This window comes from Melozone crissalis, unplaced genomic scaffold (genome assembly GCF_028551555.1).
Source record: "Melozone crissalis strain CALT ecotype California unplaced genomic scaffold, PUWL_Pcris_2 ptg000006l_1, whole genome shotgun sequence".
Lineage (NCBI taxonomy): Eukaryota > Metazoa > Chordata > Aves > Passeriformes > Passerellidae > Melozone > Melozone crissalis.
Genome location: NW_026535784.1, coordinates 27,763,528 through 27,782,553, shown reverse-complemented (window position 1 = coordinate 27,782,553; position 19,026 = coordinate 27,763,528). Strand labels below are relative to the sequence as shown.

At 35.1% G+C, this 19,026-nt stretch overlaps 1 protein-coding gene across 17 annotated transcripts in view; it reads left to right on the top strand.

The window, feature by feature from the left end:
• TENM3 (teneurin transmembrane protein 3) overlaps window positions 1-19,026 on the top strand; it is a 1,290,863-nt gene that overhangs the window by 826,791 nt on the left and 445,046 nt on the right. For all 17 annotated transcript variants that reach the window (XM_054295903.1, XM_054295906.1, XM_054295901.1 and 14 more), the window contains one exon: window positions 9,134-9,175. The gene's annotated coding sequence lies outside the window, so the exon portion shown is untranslated. The remainder of the gene's footprint in view (window positions 1-9,133; window positions 9,176-19,026) is intronic.

Here is a 19,026-nt window from a genome sequence, read left to right as displayed (position 1 = left end):
TCCAGAAATCAAGCCCTATTTCTTCAAATACCCTTCTTACCCTTGTTTTTGGTAAGACTAAAATATGGAGATCAGAAAATATAATTAATTATGTACCTTTAGTTACAGAAATCTTTATATTATCTGTAGGAAGATAAAGTAGATACAAAATATATTATAATACCTACTATAAATATATGGTATATGAGATGTTCTGACAGCACTTGACTGTATTCACCACCATTAGTTCAGTGATGATGAAAGAGTTTCATTTAGTAGATTGCCTCACTGACTGTAATTTCTTTGCTGTCAATGTGTTTTCTATATACCTATTTTCTATATACCTCAGTGCACAGACACCTGTATTGGGTTTCTAATGCTGAATGTACACATAACAAGAAATCTCATCTAAAAATCCTTTGAAACATAGTTGTTTTCCCACATTCCAGCTGAACATGCTCATTCTTGCCTGTATTAATTAAATCTGTATTGAAAAAGATTAATCAGACTTTGCTTTGTTTTATAGAAAACATGAATTTTTAAACCATTTCAGACCAATAAAAATACACAAGTTAGATATCGTCTGTGAGAATTTTTTCAGAATAGATGAAATTTTGCACTGAAACAAACATATATTTTTTGCCTTCTTTTCTATTGGTATTTTACTCATAATAATGTGATTTGCCCTAGAGATGTACACAAGGTATATGCCATTAGGAGAATAGGAATTCTGGCAGTAAAAATCAATTCAGAAGCATTAGTACTTTTGTGTAAACAATGAAAGTTGGTCTTCGGTGTTCCTGTCACTGCAAACTGCAGGAGGAAGGTGAAGACTCCAGCCTGCCTAATGTGGCAATGAATGTTGATTTTTTTGCACTTAATGTTGTTTTCTGATTAATCACACATGTGCATAACGTGCTGTCAGTTTGCTCTAATTATTGTAGATCATCTTCATGATCTGCCACTTGCAATCTAATATATTATGATAGTTGAAGTAATATGTTCTGGTTATAATTGGTTGCCCACTATTGATATGGGTAATAGATCTCTCCTGTGAAATACAAACAGTAACTAGATGCACAGCATGCAGGTGAGTTAAGTACCTACACTACCTTGGAATCAGCAGGTATTCTTCATGACTTAGTCTCCAGACATATTTTTTCTGGAAGCTCAGCATATCTCTAATTGCAATTATATTTTGTGTCCATCTTGTCTCAGATCTTATAAAAGGGGTTTCTATGTATAAATATTTAAGTATGAAAGTAAAAGGCAATATCAAGCACTTTTCCGCAGACTTATAGAAATATAACTGGCATAGATCTCTTCACAGAATTCCAATTTATAGTAGTAGAGTTGGTCTCAAGGATAAAGAAAAGAAGGATAAAGAGGAAAATCAAATTTTTAACCTGGAAACTGTGAGCTACATTTTGATGTAGCAGGTCTTCGTATTGCATATCTAGTTCAGTGTAATCAATAGCATTAATAAATCAGTGAATTGGCTGAATTCTGAAAGGATTGCATCTCTCACACAATTAATTGATTTTTGAGTTCTCCATGTGAGCACAGAAACACCATAGTTAAGTGCACAGTTGGTGTAATATTGACTTTTTTTTTTGATATTTAGTCACTAAGTGTCCAAGGTTGACAAAAACAGTTATATTCCACCATTTCCTATCAGGAATCGTATTTGCCTAGAGCATTACTTTCCCCCAAAGCACTTATTGGATTTAAAGGCCTACCCTCTTTTACATATTTTATTCAAAACTTCCAAAATAATCTGGAGACAATATTTACATCTTTGCAAAGTACTATTAGAAAGTTTGATTTTAAAAATGTATGCTTGAGGCATATGTTTGTGGTTCAGCATAAGCTTTTTAAATATCTCACTTGGTTTCTTTCAGTAAATCCAGTTATAGGTGTTGAAGAGCAGACCATCAAAAACTTTAAAGGCTTAGCCCTCTTTGCTCATCCTCACTGATTTGCACCTTCCTAAAAAAACTTTAAAAATAAAAAGAAATGCAAAGGACATTGCATCCAAAACCACACACAGGTTTAGCCTAGGGTGGTTATCTTGGTTATCTTTGGGTTTAGTGAAAAAGTCTCCTTTGACTTTGTGTATTTATAAACTAACTTAGCCTTGGTTATTACTTTTGTGACATCCATTGCAAGAAATCTTTGAAAAGAATAAATTTCATTCTACTGTATTCTATTCATTTTTTTTTATTTGAGCCTTTTAAGTTACTTCTAAAATATATGACAGCAGTTCTTCAGTTCTTACTGAATTTTCTGTTCTAATGACAACTTACCTAGTACTAACCTGATCACCTACCAGACATTGATTATATTTCTGCACAATTTGCAAAGTTGGTAGAGATACATGATACAATCCCAATTAAATTATTTGAAATAAATTTGTTTTTCATTACAATTTATAATTTCAGTAGAAATAGTTAAGTAGATATCACACATATAATACATAGATAAAGCATCATAGTAAAATAATGCCACTTGTGAATCTGAAATGGAAGAAGAGAGTTTGACATTTCGAAATAGCACTTAAGAGTCTGAATTAATTACTGTGTGTTAATATGTCTGGTTTAAACACAGGAACTGGTGAAATCAATGTACCACTTTGAGTAATGCTGGAAGTTGGATTGAGGGGACAGAAAATACTTCATGTTGAATACTTGGGCTGGGATCAGCATTGGGGTCTAACAGCAGGGGTCCTGGTATTCCAAAACATAATTTTCTGCATCTTGTTGTCTCTTCTTAATAGCTTTATTTTTGCTGGGCCAGAATTCAATCTCAAAATTTATTGAAAAAGTAATTATTTCATTAATCAGTGATGAATGGAGTTCCTTTAAAAGCCAGACCCCATTTCATTGACAATTATTTGTGATTTTTGACATTTTAAAGTACTAAAATTCTCTGACAACTGGCTTTCAAATATATTCTCTCAAAACTGCCAAAATTTATTCTGCTAAACATTCAGTGGTAATCTATGGTCATATATGCTCATCATATCCTTCATTCTATACACATTGGCTGTTCTCAGCTTCCTGTGAATATTCATTATGATCTATAGGAACACAAGGGAAAGGCAGAAAATATATTTTTGCATTTAATAATTATAATTATGAAACTTTAAGTATAGTAAAGATGCAGTCTTTATATTCCTCAACATTGCCTTCACATTGCAGTCCTCTTTTTTCTTTTCAAGAATATATATGGACTTTTGCATGCACCACCTTGCCAGAATTGGCATCAGCAGCAAAAATATTTGTATTCTGTGTAAACACAAAAACCATTTTTCTGTTTAAGAAATAAATTCATGTAGAAAAGCTGAGGGACAATTTTGGTTTATACTTATTCAGAGCTTTGTTGAAAAGCTAGTAAAAGTGTATAAATTATTGTAGTCTTTTCTACATTAATTTAAGCAATTAAATATCCTTTGTGCTCTTGAATTCTTTTGCATTTATCCTCTTTTTTTTTTCATGCTTTACTCGTTATTTTCTATTTTAAAAAATCCAATAGATATTTCATAGCAAAAATATAGTCTGTTTTCCTGTTTGGTTTGGATAATGGACTTTGTGTGGGATAATGTGAAAAATTTGTGTGGTGTGGGTGAACATATAATTGAAGAAAGAAGTCTTATGTTCAAAAGAGCCAGTATTGTAGCATGAACTTCATACTTACAAATAGTTTCAGCTGTGCCAGGTTTGATATGAAGACGGATGGACAGTGCTCTAATTATTACACATATTTTTAACATATGTTTTGCATTATATCACAGAGAGACCTGCTCTTTAATGATGCTTCTTCTTGTGTTACTTTTCCTGTGATACCAATTATTTTAAGCATGTATGACAGGTAGCTGGCATCTTCATAGCATCTCAGCAGGTTTTACCAGTAGCACTGTGAACATGAAAATATTATGTTAAGAATCTGTTCTGTGGAAAAGGGTATCATAGACCTTGAAAAAGCACTAAACAACCTTTAAGAAAAAAACTCAGCAGTCATTCAGCAGTGAAGTACATAGTTTCTAAGTAATTACATGTTGAGGTTAAAATGTTGCCTATTCCAAGGCTCTCTTTCAAAACTGTTCAAATTTAGTGTCATGAGCTCTAGTGAATGCACATCACTGTTAATTACCAAATTAATTAAAAGCATGTTGAAGTTCCATAGAGATCATATAGATATACTTCTGTTGCAATTAAATAAAAAATGTGGTTTTGTGTAGAGAGTGGTAAATCATAGTTACTAATATACTGTTCTGTTATTGGGTTTTACTGTGACAAGGTTATAAAAAAATATGTGGCTGCAGAGTGTTTGGTTTTTTTCACACAAACATCAATGTAAGAATTTTGTGCAGAATAATCCTGTTGTTGTTATATATAATTGAAGACATATAGAACTAGATTTATACAAATATAGACATATATATCTAGTTATACATAACTGAAGTATTTTATGCATATTTTTCCATTTATGTTTGTTGTATAAACTATATGTGTGATTAAAGTCATATGTATCAATGGATAGATGGATGGATGGATGTCACAGAGTCCATCCAAGACTAGGTAAGGTTGGAAGAAGCTGCAGTGAGCCATCTGGTCCCTGTTTAAGCAGGGTCATCTTGGAGCACCTTGCACAGAACTATAACTATAATTTTTAATTTTGGGTGTATTTTTTTGTAATTTCTACATAAATTTTACCTGGGTGGATTTTCCTAGATCTCAGGTTATCACTCAGCCTTTCAGTTTTTGACAGTCCTCTACATCAGAGCTAGTCCTTTACATCAAAGCTTCTCTTACCACTGTGGCACTGCTGAGATTATGGCAACAGATTATTGCTTACCACAACGGGCTGTAAAGGGCCATCCATTCTTACTGCATGAGGCTGGTTCTGAGAACCTGGTATTATTTATTCTCCAGAGAACTGCAATTTTTGGCTGTTCATATTAGTTTGTTACTAAGAACTTTGAATCAATTTGCCAGTGATTCAACTCAATAAATTAGGAAATAAAAATGCTCTACATTATCTTTGGCTCAGGACTTTTCCCAGGTGCATCTAGGAACATGGCTTAAATACAACTTAGAAAAGAAGACTAGTCACAGAAGTAGTCAGGGTGCTTCTTTAGTTTGGTGCTTAGTGTCTAGCCCTATCTATCTGTATAACTTGTTCTGTGTGGAGGACCCCATTTTGTGAGAAGGTTCTTACCTGCTTAGTTTCTGTGCCATAGGTAAGTGAGATAGCATTATGTAGAGTTGATGTTGTTATCTAATTAATCTAACTCCTCAATTTACAAAAACTTGAGTCATTATTGCTTTGAGTTTTTAAGTTTTATCAACAAAAGCAGAGAAAGATTATTTATATGGGAAAACTCACTACCTGTTTTTACCATCTCATCATGTAACAGAGCAAAACAGAATGAAGTTGCAGTTCAGTGTCCTGAAACTAGAAACTATTTTTCTTATGTGCTAGGTATTCTTCCCCAGTTCAAAACAATATATTTTTCTCTTAAATGTTAGCATAGCAATATAATCACTTAAGTTCCAAGCTGGTAGATCTTTAAAGTTGATAGTCAAACAGATAGGATGTGCTGGATCATTTCAGTGTTTTATCTGACAGGCAGCAGTAAAGTTTTATAAGCTTTTTTTGAGTCATTTTTTTTACGTGAAATAGAATTGATGTTTTCCATCCCTTCTATTTTCCATTTTTTCCCTGGGATGAAAGGTTCCATCTGAGAATGTGTAGTAAATATTCCACTGATGAGTGGTAAGCAAGAATCACTGTCTGGTTGTGTGCTGGAAGCCAAGTGCCATTGCCTAACTCCATGTGTTCTATATGTAGTAAGACCTGCTGCCTTCTGGAAAGGCTTCTGAAGGGAGGCAGCTGTATTGCTGCCCTGTTGCCTGAACCAGAGTCATTGTACATTATTTTCTGTTGTCTTCTTCCAGAACCCAGTTAGGAACAATTGGATGCAATTTAAATTTTCTTGTTGAAGATTGGCCTTTTACAGATTTTGATAGAAACAACTTCGTTTTCTTACACACCAGTACCTTGCACAGTGCTGGGAGACTTTTCCCAGGTGTGTTGTGAGAGCTCAGATTGCATGAGCTACTATGGATTAACTGCCAAAGAGTGCATTTCCTTTTAAAACCACCACACTGCTTATTTGGACTGAATCAGGTGCAACTGATGAATTCCACATCTGAGCACCTTAGAGCTGATTAGGGATGAGCCTGTGTTGCTATTTGTTGCATTTTGGCTGCTATTTTCAGTTTTCCTTCCCGTGTTTCTGAGGGCAGCACTCTTTGATCACGCTCCAGTAAATGAAGATCAGAGCATCAAAGGGAGTTAAATATGTTGGCAGTGAGTGTCACCAAGCTTGACTTTCAAGTGTGCAATGCTGAGAATATATTCAGAAATGCTCATTAAGTGAATCAGGACAGTTAAGCACCTAAGAAATGGAATCATGAAGGGAAGAACTTTGAACACAAGATCATCTAAATCTAGAAAAAGGAAATATTCAAGAGAGCAGAGAAATTTTTCTGCATTTTCTTAAATTAAAATACTTTTATTGACAGTTGTAAAACCATAGCTTAGAACTTCTTCCTGCAAGTGATAACATAAATAGAAAACACAAGGATGAGTATTTCAGGTTTGCCTCCAGGCTCTTTTTTTGTCTGGGGTTCAAGTGCAGGCTTTGTTAAGGTCTATGGTGCAAGTACTCTGAGGACACATGCTTAGACACTCAGTTGGGAAGGTTTTTTGTAATTGTGTAGTTGTGTAGTTTTGTAGTTATGTAGTTGAGTTTATACCAAACTCAAAGTTTCTCACATAGTGTGACTCAATGATGTGATAATTGTTCATCATGAATTAGAGCATTTTTAGTATAGAGCCTTTAGATTTTCAATACCTTGCCCTTACATTGCTACAATTATATTTTTAGTATTTATCTTCTTTTACATTTATATTGTCTGTACAGTCAAGCTGTGTATTCATTTGTATGTATGTCTGCACATATATTTGAAAAAAATATATTTACGGTCGAGGATTTAAACTTAGAGAGATATATATTGTGCCTCAATAACATATGGGAGAGTTTTCACTGACTTTTATTGCCCAGTTTTGTATTTACAGATACCATAGGAAATGGTAGCTTTTCAGGGTTCAGCTAGAACTTGGATGCACAGATCCAATATCCACCCACTTTTAAGGCTGTACAGTAAATCAGTCTTACAATCTGATGTAGTATTTACCCTGTTTTCCAGAAGTTAAAAATAGGATGCTTATCCTCTTAATCTCTGCCTGTCAGAAGTTTGGAGACAATATTTAGAATTGCTTTCCTGCTTGTTCTGGATTAACCCAGGTAGGCAGCCAAGTTCCATGCAGGCACTCACTGTCCCCAGGTGAGGCAGGAAGTGGAATCAGAAGGTTAAAATTGGGACATCTCATGAGATAGAGACAGTTTAATAGGTAAAGCAGGAACTTTGAGCACAAACAAAGCCAAGTAAGGGATTCATGCATTATTTCTCATCAGCAGATAGATGTTTAGCCATTTGCAAGAAATCCAGGCTGCATCATGCATAACAGTTATCTGGGAAGAGAGTACCATAACTCTGATCATCCTTTCCTCCTTCTCCTTCCCCAGCTTTTTTGGCTGAGCGCAATCTCATATGGTGTGGAATATCCCTTTGGTCAGCTGTCATCTTCCAAATCCTTGTGTACTGCCAGCTGGCTCACTGTTAGCTACTATGAAGAAAATTCTTTTCAGAAAACGCTTCCAGACAAAACAAGTACACTACCATTATTTGGATTGTATTGATACCACTCCTTTTAATTCCTGGGTCAGTCAGTTAAACTCATACCTTTAAACAGAAATAAACCCCTGAAAATACTCAACTTTTACACTTGACTTTTTATGCTGGAAATAAAAAAATATAGGTGAAATACACCTTCATACCAGATTTTTGAATTGCTGACAGCACAATGAAATGAAAACTTTTGTCATGGGGGAAAAGTACTAACACAAATACAAGTGTGCAATTTTTTTACATTCCAACCATCATCATAACTTATTCTTATCACTTGCGTAATCACAGCTTCATTGAAGGCTCAGAGAAAAATTGTGCAATCTGTTTTGATTCTTGTTTGAAGAGGAGTTCTAGCAACAAAAAATTGTGGCTGTTCATTTCAAGATATACTGTACCCTTTTCTCCTTCCCTTTTTGGCAGATGCTACAATGTGAACTTTATTGGAATGTGAAAAAGATAAGACTGAAACAAGATTTTCAGATTCTTTTGTTAGCAGCAAGAGCTTTATTCCATGTCTTCATTTAATTTACAAAAGCTCCGTCTTTATATGTGAAATACTCCCAACTTCCTGATTATTAAAATCAAAAATCATTTTATAGTTTACTCCAGAACACTGTAAGCTTGCAATGCTTATGAAAAATACTCTCTGAAAATGGTTCTTTGTATATATTCTAAGTGCCATTATGTTTGTTTTTCTTTAAAAAATTATTATCTTTTCCATATGTTTTATGTTTATTACTGTTAAATACGTTGCCTTTGCAAAGCTATAGCAGTGGGATTTATAGTACATTTACTGTTTCATACATCAAAAAAATTGCAATTGAAAATTCATGTCAGCTGTGCTAAAGTTAGGTAGACCTTTCTCTTAATTCTCCGAATACATGATCTGTTTTCCACAGTGGCAGAAAGGAAAGAACATTTTCATGTGTGACCTGAAGGAATCATATGTGAAAGTAAATGAGGTATAATGAACATGGATCTCCAAAATGCCATTTTTACATTTAGTATTCAACGTGCAATCAACACTTCCATATGGTTCAGAGAAATAAAATTGCATTTTACAAGTGTAGTAACATGTCAGTCCGGCAGTAGCTATAATAAATATTTTATTACAGATAATCTGCATCTCATTTAGACTTTAGGAAAGACACACAGTGTATGACCATACCATATATCACAATGCAAAGAGGAAAATAATAATGAAGAATAAAAAAATATCATCTATCATATCTTGTCTGGATTTTTCAATCTACCGAGGTATTCTGTAATGATCATTAAACAATTACAAAATAAAAATATTTGACCAAGATCTTCATAATCTGTTCTCATTGCAGATTCTTGGCTCATTAGAGATCCACTCCCATGGAAAGCTGAAGGTAAGATCAAACATCCTCTAGCCTCAAGCTCTGGTGGGACCTATGTATTGCATTTGTGTTTTTAAAATGGCACACCATTGTCTAACTGATGGAAGTATATGCACTTTTCTACTGGCTTGTCTATTATCAATAGTTTATGTTGCTGTATCTTATTTATTGTTGCTGCAATAACAGTGTACACAAAAACTAGTAGCAGGGAGAAATTGACAGAGCACAATCTTTAGGAGATATAAATACCTTGTTCATGAAGGAATATCCAGAATGATAAACTCTCTGTCTTGTTACCAGACTCATCAAGGATAGAACATAATTGAATAAATTATAAAATTCTCAAAATTGTTTATTAAATCTGTTGTGAGCATTCTCAAGTTTTCGCAAGAAACTACTGTTGCCTATGTGTGCCATATTGTGATGCTTTTTGATGATATACCTCTTACGGTTAATAATTTGAAAATGTAATTTTTAGCCGTGATCTCAACACAGCTGAAAGCACATAAGGTCCCAGAACTCTGAAATGGTGTCCACTCAAAAATGTTTGAATTTGGCAGCAATCTGGCTGTGAGCAAACCTTAATCTGTCTGATCAGTATGTACCTAGCAACTGCACTGTATTGAGCAAGTACACGGAGTTTGGGTTTTCTTCCTTTGGTTTTACCTCAGTGATTTTTCTCAATGGTAACCAAAGTCAAGTAATTTATAGCTTGTGAACTTCACAAAAAGGGTTCATTTACAACCATATTCTGCATCTTGTGACACCAAATGGAGTGTGTGTTCTTCTACATAACTACAAAAGATTTTAGAACAGCGATCAGAAACGTGTTCTGCTCATTAATGTTTTTACAGTAGCTGCCTTAAAAGAACTACAGTTTCCTAGAGCAAGTCATTCAGAATTCAACTACACTCTTCAAGTTTAATAGGTTGATCTCTTTGAGTTCTCCTACCTCCTCCTGATTGATGGTTTGTTTCTTCTTTTAATACAAAATTCAGTAAAATTTCCCACAGTGAAAAGGGTCTTTTAATTATAAAACATCAGCGTGTGGGAATGATTCAATTTACACATCAGAAAAGCTCAGTTACTTGACCATAATTTATTTTTTGTGCTGATCATTTACAGACCACAGATTCTTCTTCCTCTGGCCCCCTCCTCTTCTCACTTTCTCTCATTCTATGTAAAAGAATAAAAATCTCAATACCCTGTAAAAGGCTTTAGATATTATATCACTTAGTCATCAGAATTAAAGGCTTCATTATCAGACTTTTTTCTACCAGCTTTTATCCCTTTCTCATTTCCTAGTTATGTTGTCTTATTTAATTTAAGTGTGTTCTGTAACTGCTGAGTAATACAGTTTTTTCTTGTATCTGACAAAAGGATGGCATAGGTAAGGAGGAGTATGGTATCTCATTCATGAAACTGTGAGATAAGAGGTATTGCCCGGAAAAGATGTTTGCAGTTCTAATTTTGCATATTAAACAACCAACTGGCTCTTTTTTTTCTGTTTTTTTTTTTTTTTCTGTTTGTTTGTTTGGTTGGTTTTTTAAGTATTAACTAATTAATATTGAAATAAAGGTCTGGAAGTGATGGAGAATTTTCATGTTTGCATGTACTTCCTCAATGCTATATTGGTCATCCTTAATGTTTTATTGTCAGAATGTAGTTTAGGACTTGCACTGGTAGGTAAAATAGCTTTTACTAAGTAAGCTTTGTAGGTTCTAAATGTGATTTTCCTAGCAAAATCAGTAAAGTTAATCTTACTTTGTGCTTATTATGGCCATAAGAGAAATAAGCACTAAAGAGGTCCAGAGTACCATTTATACAAATATTTTTAAATCTATTTACAGATACGTTCCTAAATTTGTTTTGGTTTGAATCGAATGTGGTTTGTGACCATGTATTATTAGATTAGATCATGCTCATTTCAGAATGAAAAGTATATGTAGAGAAATGCAGGTATGAACCATTTGTTTTAGGTTGTATATATAATTCTGGTTCAGCTGAATGCTTAAGAGTATTTGTTGGTTGGATATTTGTTACTGTAGACATATGATCTACACTACTGAAATACATTGCTTTAATTGTTGGGATTTTTAGCATTTAATTTAATCTGTTTAATCATCACTTTGGAAGGGATGTATAAATGGTATTCTAATAAAATATGTGAAACTTGGGAGAATTAGAACTTCTAATTCTTTTCAGATATTTGAAGGTGCTTCTCCTTTACTCTGGAATAAGTACTTAAACTAAAATAGCCAACACAAATTTGTGTTATGTAATGTTCCTATGAGAGAGAAACTAAAATACTATTTTTGTAATATTTGTACCTGCTGCTGTTTGGAATTCCTTTTATGTAGAAGCACAAATATATCCCTGGACCAGACCTGAAAGCCAAAACTTGCATGTTTTTGTAAAATGGACCAATGTAAGAGGTTCTCTTCCATTGTGCATTTGGCCATTACAGGTTGAAGGAATCCAGTTTGACTTTAAAAATCTAAATATCCCCTACTGCAGCTTTCTCTAATTGACCTGTAACTTACTGTATCCCGCTCAGTAAAGGGGATAATCTTTACCATATGAGGACAGCAATATAGGCATGCATCTTAACATTAAGTAAACTCATTTTTATTTCCAGAAGATAATTTTAATATTTTTTTATGATTCCCAAGGAAGTATCAGCTCATTGTATCTTCCATCTGACTGGCATACCCTACTGAATGAATGCTCACATACAAGATCTCACAAATACTTATATGGAAGATGGACTGTACTTCTCTTACACAGAGCTAGCTTCAGGCATACACAGTTATGCTGTGATTTAGTTCATTCTTTTTTGTTGTCATTGTTTGTTTGAATACAATTGAACTAATGTCTTCGTCTTCACCAGTACACCTGAAGCCAGGAGTAGGTAACGGCTTCAAATGTTGTCCAAGGCTGGTACACTGTGGAAACATTGTGTGTCCTAAATGATGTGACCAATCCCTCAGTACTCCTGCTGCTGATGCAGCAGCTGTCCTGTGATGATGCACCTGGTTCTTCTTGGGCTTCTTTTGGTACTCCCCATAATAACATCCAGCTCTGTTTCATTGCCAAGTAGGCCCTGTAGCATTATTCCCAGTGAGTCTGTGTTTCTGATGTTGTCAGCAGTTCCCAGTAGTGTAACTCCTCAGCAGAAACCTCAACTATAGGGATTTAAAAAAAGTCCTGCAGTTTTTAATATGTTCAAATCCCTGTTCTTCCAGACCATTATTATGAGCATTTACTACAGTAAATAGTAACCTTAAAATCAATAACTCTGTACAAAACATTACTTTCAACAAAAAGTCTTTGTTTACAGTTTTTATCATTACTTTTTTTGTGATCATTTATTTTCAACTTCTCTTTAGCTTAAATGCTAGCATTTTGTATTAATTGTATTCAGGACAGTCAAATGGTGTTGTATGTTGTGTTAAAGGTTGCATTTTTAGTAGAGATTTCAATATTTAATAGATGTTCTAATGATAAAGTTTTATGGCAGAAGTTATTATTGGGACAGCCTTTCTTTTCTTTGTTTTCCTTTCATGACAATGTGCATGACTGCTGAGTGTCTGTTAAGATTGCAACGTTCTCACCCCAATACAAAGAGCTTTTGGTTTCCACTGTGTTGTATAAATTTTTGGACATCCATGGAATTTTTCCATTAGTAGGTAAGGATTACAGTGACTTACTCTCTCCTGTTGTAACTTAACTCTGTGCACTAAATATTACAGCATCCCTAATCCTTGCATTGTTGATAAGAGAACCAGAGGTGAATTCCCGGCTGATAGTAGGCCCATCTCCCTGGTGGTACTGCTTTATTATTTTGTTTTGTGGTTTGCTTTGGTTTTTTTTCTACAGTTAACTATCTCTGTGATTACTGTTTAAATGTAGATATGATTCCTAAACATTGCTATCAAGTTTTTGCCAGGCTACCTATATTTATGAGCTGTAGAGAGGCATGGCCAGGGAAATAAATTTTTTCAAGTTGTCCTCAAAAAAAAAAACAAACAGGTATCATATTCAGTCTTTTTAACTGTCATCTTCTTACAGCAATCAGTCAGTCACCATGTCACTGGATGGAGGTTGTTATATTTTTACACATTTATATCATCTTTGCAGAAAACTGAACTGTTTGGCATATTAGTTGCAAATGTGAGAAATTATTTGTTGAACAAAATAAAAGTCTTAGCCATGCTCAGGAAATGGTTGAAGAAGAGTTGGAAATCTCTGCCATCAAAGCTGAGGTCCCCCTCTGAAGGCCTCAAGTTCAGCCTGGGAATCTCACAGGCCTGAATTCCTGGACATAATTGCCTTTCTGAACCCACTACTTCTCATTTTTGCCATTCAAAATCCAAGATGGGATTAGTGATGGTGCTAGTTTCTATCTTTATAAAAGTATTTCCTTCAAAGTGGAAAAACTTCCATATCCTCAGATTCTGAGCTGTAGGAGGAAGGATCATGTTTTAGCCTAGTGCTTTGTGTAAATACTTTAGGAAATGTGGATTGGAGCCAAGATTCTTCTGTCCTGGTCAGATTTCACCATGTCAAGGGAAATTTTTCTAACCATCTTAGTCATGGGGAATTTGGTGTACCTCCCGTGTACAGCTCCTGTTGAAAACCTTTCCTTGAGATGTATTAATTTATTAATTCAATCTCTCAAGCCAGAGAAGATATTAAAGCTATTAAATTTTAATCTGTTATCATCACAATCAACATCATATTTTTAATCAGAAGTGGCCAGAGATGTTTGATCAGTTACAAGCTTAATTTTTTCAGGTTATTAAGCAGTTCCTGAGCATGTCTAACACCTGTTTAACAGCAGAATAAAGTAAAGAGATGCCTCCTTTGTAAAACTCAGATGGAAACCAGCCCCTAAAACGCATTTTGCCATAAAATCAAGATCCTGAACGTCTTGGGACTGGAGCAGAAAATGAAAATGAGCCCTTACTCTTGAGCCTCAGCACAACCTGCTGGCATAGCCACAAGCAAGAGACAGTAGCTGCAGGGATAGTGCTGTTTCACCAGGACAGGGATGCCCCAATGCATACAGGCCATCAAGTGACTCACTATGAACTATTCTGGGAACTATATCCACTGCAGATGTGGTGCTTAAGGACATGGGTTTGTGGTGGGCTTGGCAGAGCTGGGTTAACAGCTGCACTTGATGATCTTAAAGGTCGTTTTCAGCCTAATGATACTGTAATTATCTTTTTTCTTCTTCTTCTTCTTAAAACATGAAAACTTGCTTTTTTCCTGAGGAACCATTTCTGTCTTTATTGGTAGGATTTTCCTTTGATGCATTAGCAGAGATAACAGGCAAAGGGACCTCTGAAGGTTCCCTTCCAGAGTACAGAGCAGTGGGGAAAAGCACTGTGCCTAGGGAAGTGCTGCATCAGCACAATCCAGGATTTTCAGTACTGCCTTTTAGGACCTTTTACTGTTTGGCAAAACTTGATTTTAATTCAATGGCTTGTTGGCTTTAGTAGAGATGTCATTCAGTCCAGCATCAGAGAATAAATATCCCAGGTGCAAAAATCTAGAAAAAGAAAATACTGTAATTGCCCTTCTGTAAAAAATTTATATTAACTGAATAGTAGAATAGTAATGTTTTACTTTCTATGTATAAAATTCTGCACTTTTTTTCAGGAAAAATGCTTACAGTTGAATAGAACTTGGGGTTTGTCATATATTATGAATGCAGTTGAACTAATTAGGGCATGGGTGTTTTGTGTAGTGTACTAGATAAAAAAGAACAATTCTTCTCAAGCCAATGAACTATTGTTTCAAAAAAGAATTTTGTTATTTTCCTTTGAGATACTAAAATCTTTCTTGTGGTTTGTTATGGCTCTTTGAGCAACTTTTAAGGCTAATTTGTGATAGATTCTGTACTGTGATTTTTTGTATTTAGTGTATTGAAACCATCTAACTTGAATAGCCCAAGGGAGCTAAGTCAGGAAGCATAGAAATCAAGAAAACCTGCAATGGTACTTTAAGCTGAACCAGAAGCTAGTGGAATTCAATTTTTGTTGAAAGAACGAAGTGAGTATTTTTCTTGAAAGAACAAAAGACTTTATGTTTTCCCCCAGAATTCTGATTCTGTCTTAATAAATTGTGATTTCTGTATTTTTTGTGTAAAATAGAAAACAACATTTGAATTTTTAATTTTTCAATGTAGTTTAATAATCTCTATAGAAAGGGATAGAGTTTTCTGGAAGGGAAATTTGACCTCCAGATTAAGTCTGAAGAAGTTTGGGCCATATTCTTCATTTAACAGTGATAGGGAAGGACATTTTCGTGCATGCTACACTTCTGAGTTGATGGCAAACTGGTCTCAGGTTCAGATATCAGTTAAGATATTGAGAAGAGGCTTTGCACTGGCTCAGTGTGCTTGAGGCTACTGCGCAAATTATGTTGTTCACAACATTCATTTTAACATTATAGTCAGACAAGCAGAAAGGTGAACAGAAGCTTTATGGATGTCAGTAAGGTGGTGATTGATCTGATTTTCCCTTTAATAGAGAAAAACAAATAAGGAAAGATCACTTGAATGACACAAGTCAATGAACCAGGTGAAACTCACTAGAAATTAGGGAAATGGTTGGTTGTATTGAGACTACCCAACAATTAAATTAAGTACCAAAATCCAGATGTACAAAATCCCATGTTAAAATTGTAATGCACTTGATAATAGCTGTGTCAGACACTACAAAACAGTGTACAATATATGCTAATTTATTAATTTGTTATGAACCGGTCACATGGGTAATGGGTTTTTTGCATAAAATTAGGGATCTTCAACAGGGTCCTACTGAGTTTTGGGCAAGTCCCCAAAAATTGCAACTCTAGCACATGTGAAGCTCAATGTGACTGCACAGTTTAATTACAATTTGAGTTTTTTAAGTGGAACTTTGATATATACTATTTCAGACCCCAGTTGTCAGCAACAATGTTAACTATGCTGTTTTCAAAAGGAAAAAAAAATAAAGTGAAGAATTGTATTCCCCTGGTCTGCTCACTCTGCAGTTGATGAAAGTAGTTATGAATTTAGTGATTGAGGCTGAAGCTGCTGTAAGAGGCAATACAAGCTACCTTCCACAAATACCTAAAAATAGGGTAACCATGCCTGAGTATGGAAGCTCCAGGTGTGATTTTGGCAAGTGTTTCTGTTACTGAATGCGTATCTGTCATGTGGGAAAAATGGTCTAATCTCAGCTGTAAATGCTGAGAATTACATGTCACTTCCCTTCAAGCAATAAATGCTCTTTTGTCTATCTAGATTTTGTTATGTTTTTCACAATAATTCCTAACAGTGCAGTATGTCATTAAAATATCAAAATCCAGTAAGTCAGCTGGCAATAAATGGAAAAATAGAGATCCATAGCAAAGATTAGTGATGTCTAAAAGTGGTTTATGGGTCCTAGTGGGATTCCTCCTTTTTTAACAACAAAGTGCAGAGTGAAAGAATATGCACAGCTTACTTTGTCTTCCTATTTCTTTTGATCTGAAAGAACAATCAGATAGGGCTGATTTCTGAAGACAGTTCAGAATGAACAGATCTCAGTTGCCCCCAGTGATAACCATCATTGTCAACAGGAGGCATTCCAGGTACTGACACTAGAGCCTTAAATGTTCAGATACTGAACATTTTATCTTTTATTTTAAAAACTACTGCTGGGAACTCTCTTTATAGAATGCAATGGATGATGAGTATTTAGAAGAAGAATAAACCCTGAAGGAGAATAAAGCTCAAGCCTCAGAGACCATCACTGAACACCAGAAGGACAGAATAATTTAAGGTTACAGTGGGGAATTTCATGAGCACAGAAAACCTGAAGCTGTGAAAAATGGGATGATAGAACTCAGGAGTTACAGTCTACAAAATGAAAATTAAAATTATTTAAAGACCCTGGCCCTAATGGGCTTTTGTCCAGGTTAGTGAACCTTCTGTCAGAGTTCAGCAACACTAAGTGCTTTTTCATAGGGAAGGCTCAGAACTGCAATCTTTTGCAATGATGATAATCAAATATGAGGAGGCTGGATTACACTGGTATGCAGAAATGCTAATAGGTGCCTTCTGTAAGCCATATCACTTACAAGTGCTATCAGTCGCACTTGTACCCGCAATCTTCAGCGCTCAGACTTTGAAGAAAATATTGATTTTTGACAGGATGTGACAACTTGGTTTTACATGACTCGGGTACATTGTGCAAAGCTCACTGAGCAAGGCACAACGCCAGGCAGTTGCTATGAAAACTGATTGTTTACTAATGTAAAAATGATAATATTTTTCTAGTTTAAGGGTAATAACACGTCATGTGCTGTACAATGCTGCTGATTTTTTTTAATTAGTAGTGATCTTTGTGATCACCTAAGTTAGTAGTGATAGCTTAAGAAACATCAAAACTATTAAAAGATATACTATTATCATTAATCAAGGATAACTAACTTTGAATGAGCGGATGCTATTGAATTAATGGTCAGAGGGGTTTTTTTATGTGCTTATCACTGCTACTGCAAAATACTTGTTATTCCTCATCTATTCCTCTTTCAAATAATTTGCTTACTAAACCTGGATACTGAATCTAAACACATTGGCTCCTATCCCCCCTCTGGTGCCATTGTTGCTGTCATGGGTTTTGGATGAAGGCCTTTGTCTGTTTGTACTCTCATAACTAGAGAAGAGTTAGATTTCAGAGACTTTCCAAATAGGAGCTCTATTAGCATATGCATCCCCCTGGCAGAGAAGAGAAATATGGACTTATATAGATTGAGTCAAACCATACTGTTATTTCTGAGCATGTGGGCAACATTTGTTTAAATCTAAGGAAGTCTTGAAATTATATAACTTTCACAAGTATCTGGCCAGACTTGAGTAGAAGGTAGTGAATTTTGTAGTCCAGTAGAATTTATCAGTGTTGATAGACCAAATTCAGGTGCTGATGAATAGATGACCTGGTTTGTTATTATGAATGTCTGTGAGTAATAAAGAAGATAAATCAAAACATATATTTGAAAGTCAAAATCATTGAGAATTAGAACTAAAGGTCTCTCCTCTTCTTCCTCCCTCCAATACCTGGATTTGTCCCTTCAGCCTTACACCAGTTTCTACTCGTGTGAGAAATGCATGGTTTTTAGGACACATTCAGTGTGTCTCCTTGGGTTGGCTCTACCTATAGCCACTCTTGAGGCCACACTGCCCAGTTTCCTAAGCACACAAGAATGCCTGTTTTTTCCGCAGATTTCCTTGGTTGGTAAGTTACTGCTGGTTCTGGCCAGCAAGGAAAATGCAGTTCTGTGACTTTCACATATATCTCTCAAAACTGATGGGAGTCTTTCTGCAGGCAGATCAGAGCAAGTCAAGTTAGAAGCACCAGATTACTTTTGGGAATATCATGTGTGTCTCTTTGGCATTCATTTTTGTATCACCCAGCAATGGTGTCTGTCAGGTGATGTTCAGGAACACAGGTGTAAACAAAGAGGTTTACGCAATGGGAACGTAATTACTTGGCATGCTGCACAAAAAAGGTTGCAATGATAGCAGGTGTGGAGTATGATTCTCATTTATATATCTTGAAACAATTTTTTTCAAATGCAAATGTTATGTACCAGGTGCAAAAGTAAAACAAATAATCGCTTTGGCTTGTTGTGTTTTACAGAACAGTTTCTAAATAGATGTGCATGAAGGCAATTGAAAATACTGTATATAAAACATGTTGGGAAAACCTGTACACTTTAAGATGAGTTCTAGGTTACATAGAATTCAATTTGTGATGGTGAAACACATTTTAAAGAGAAGCATCTGACGTGTAAATCTGAAGAGACTGTTCTGTTTAAATAAGCGT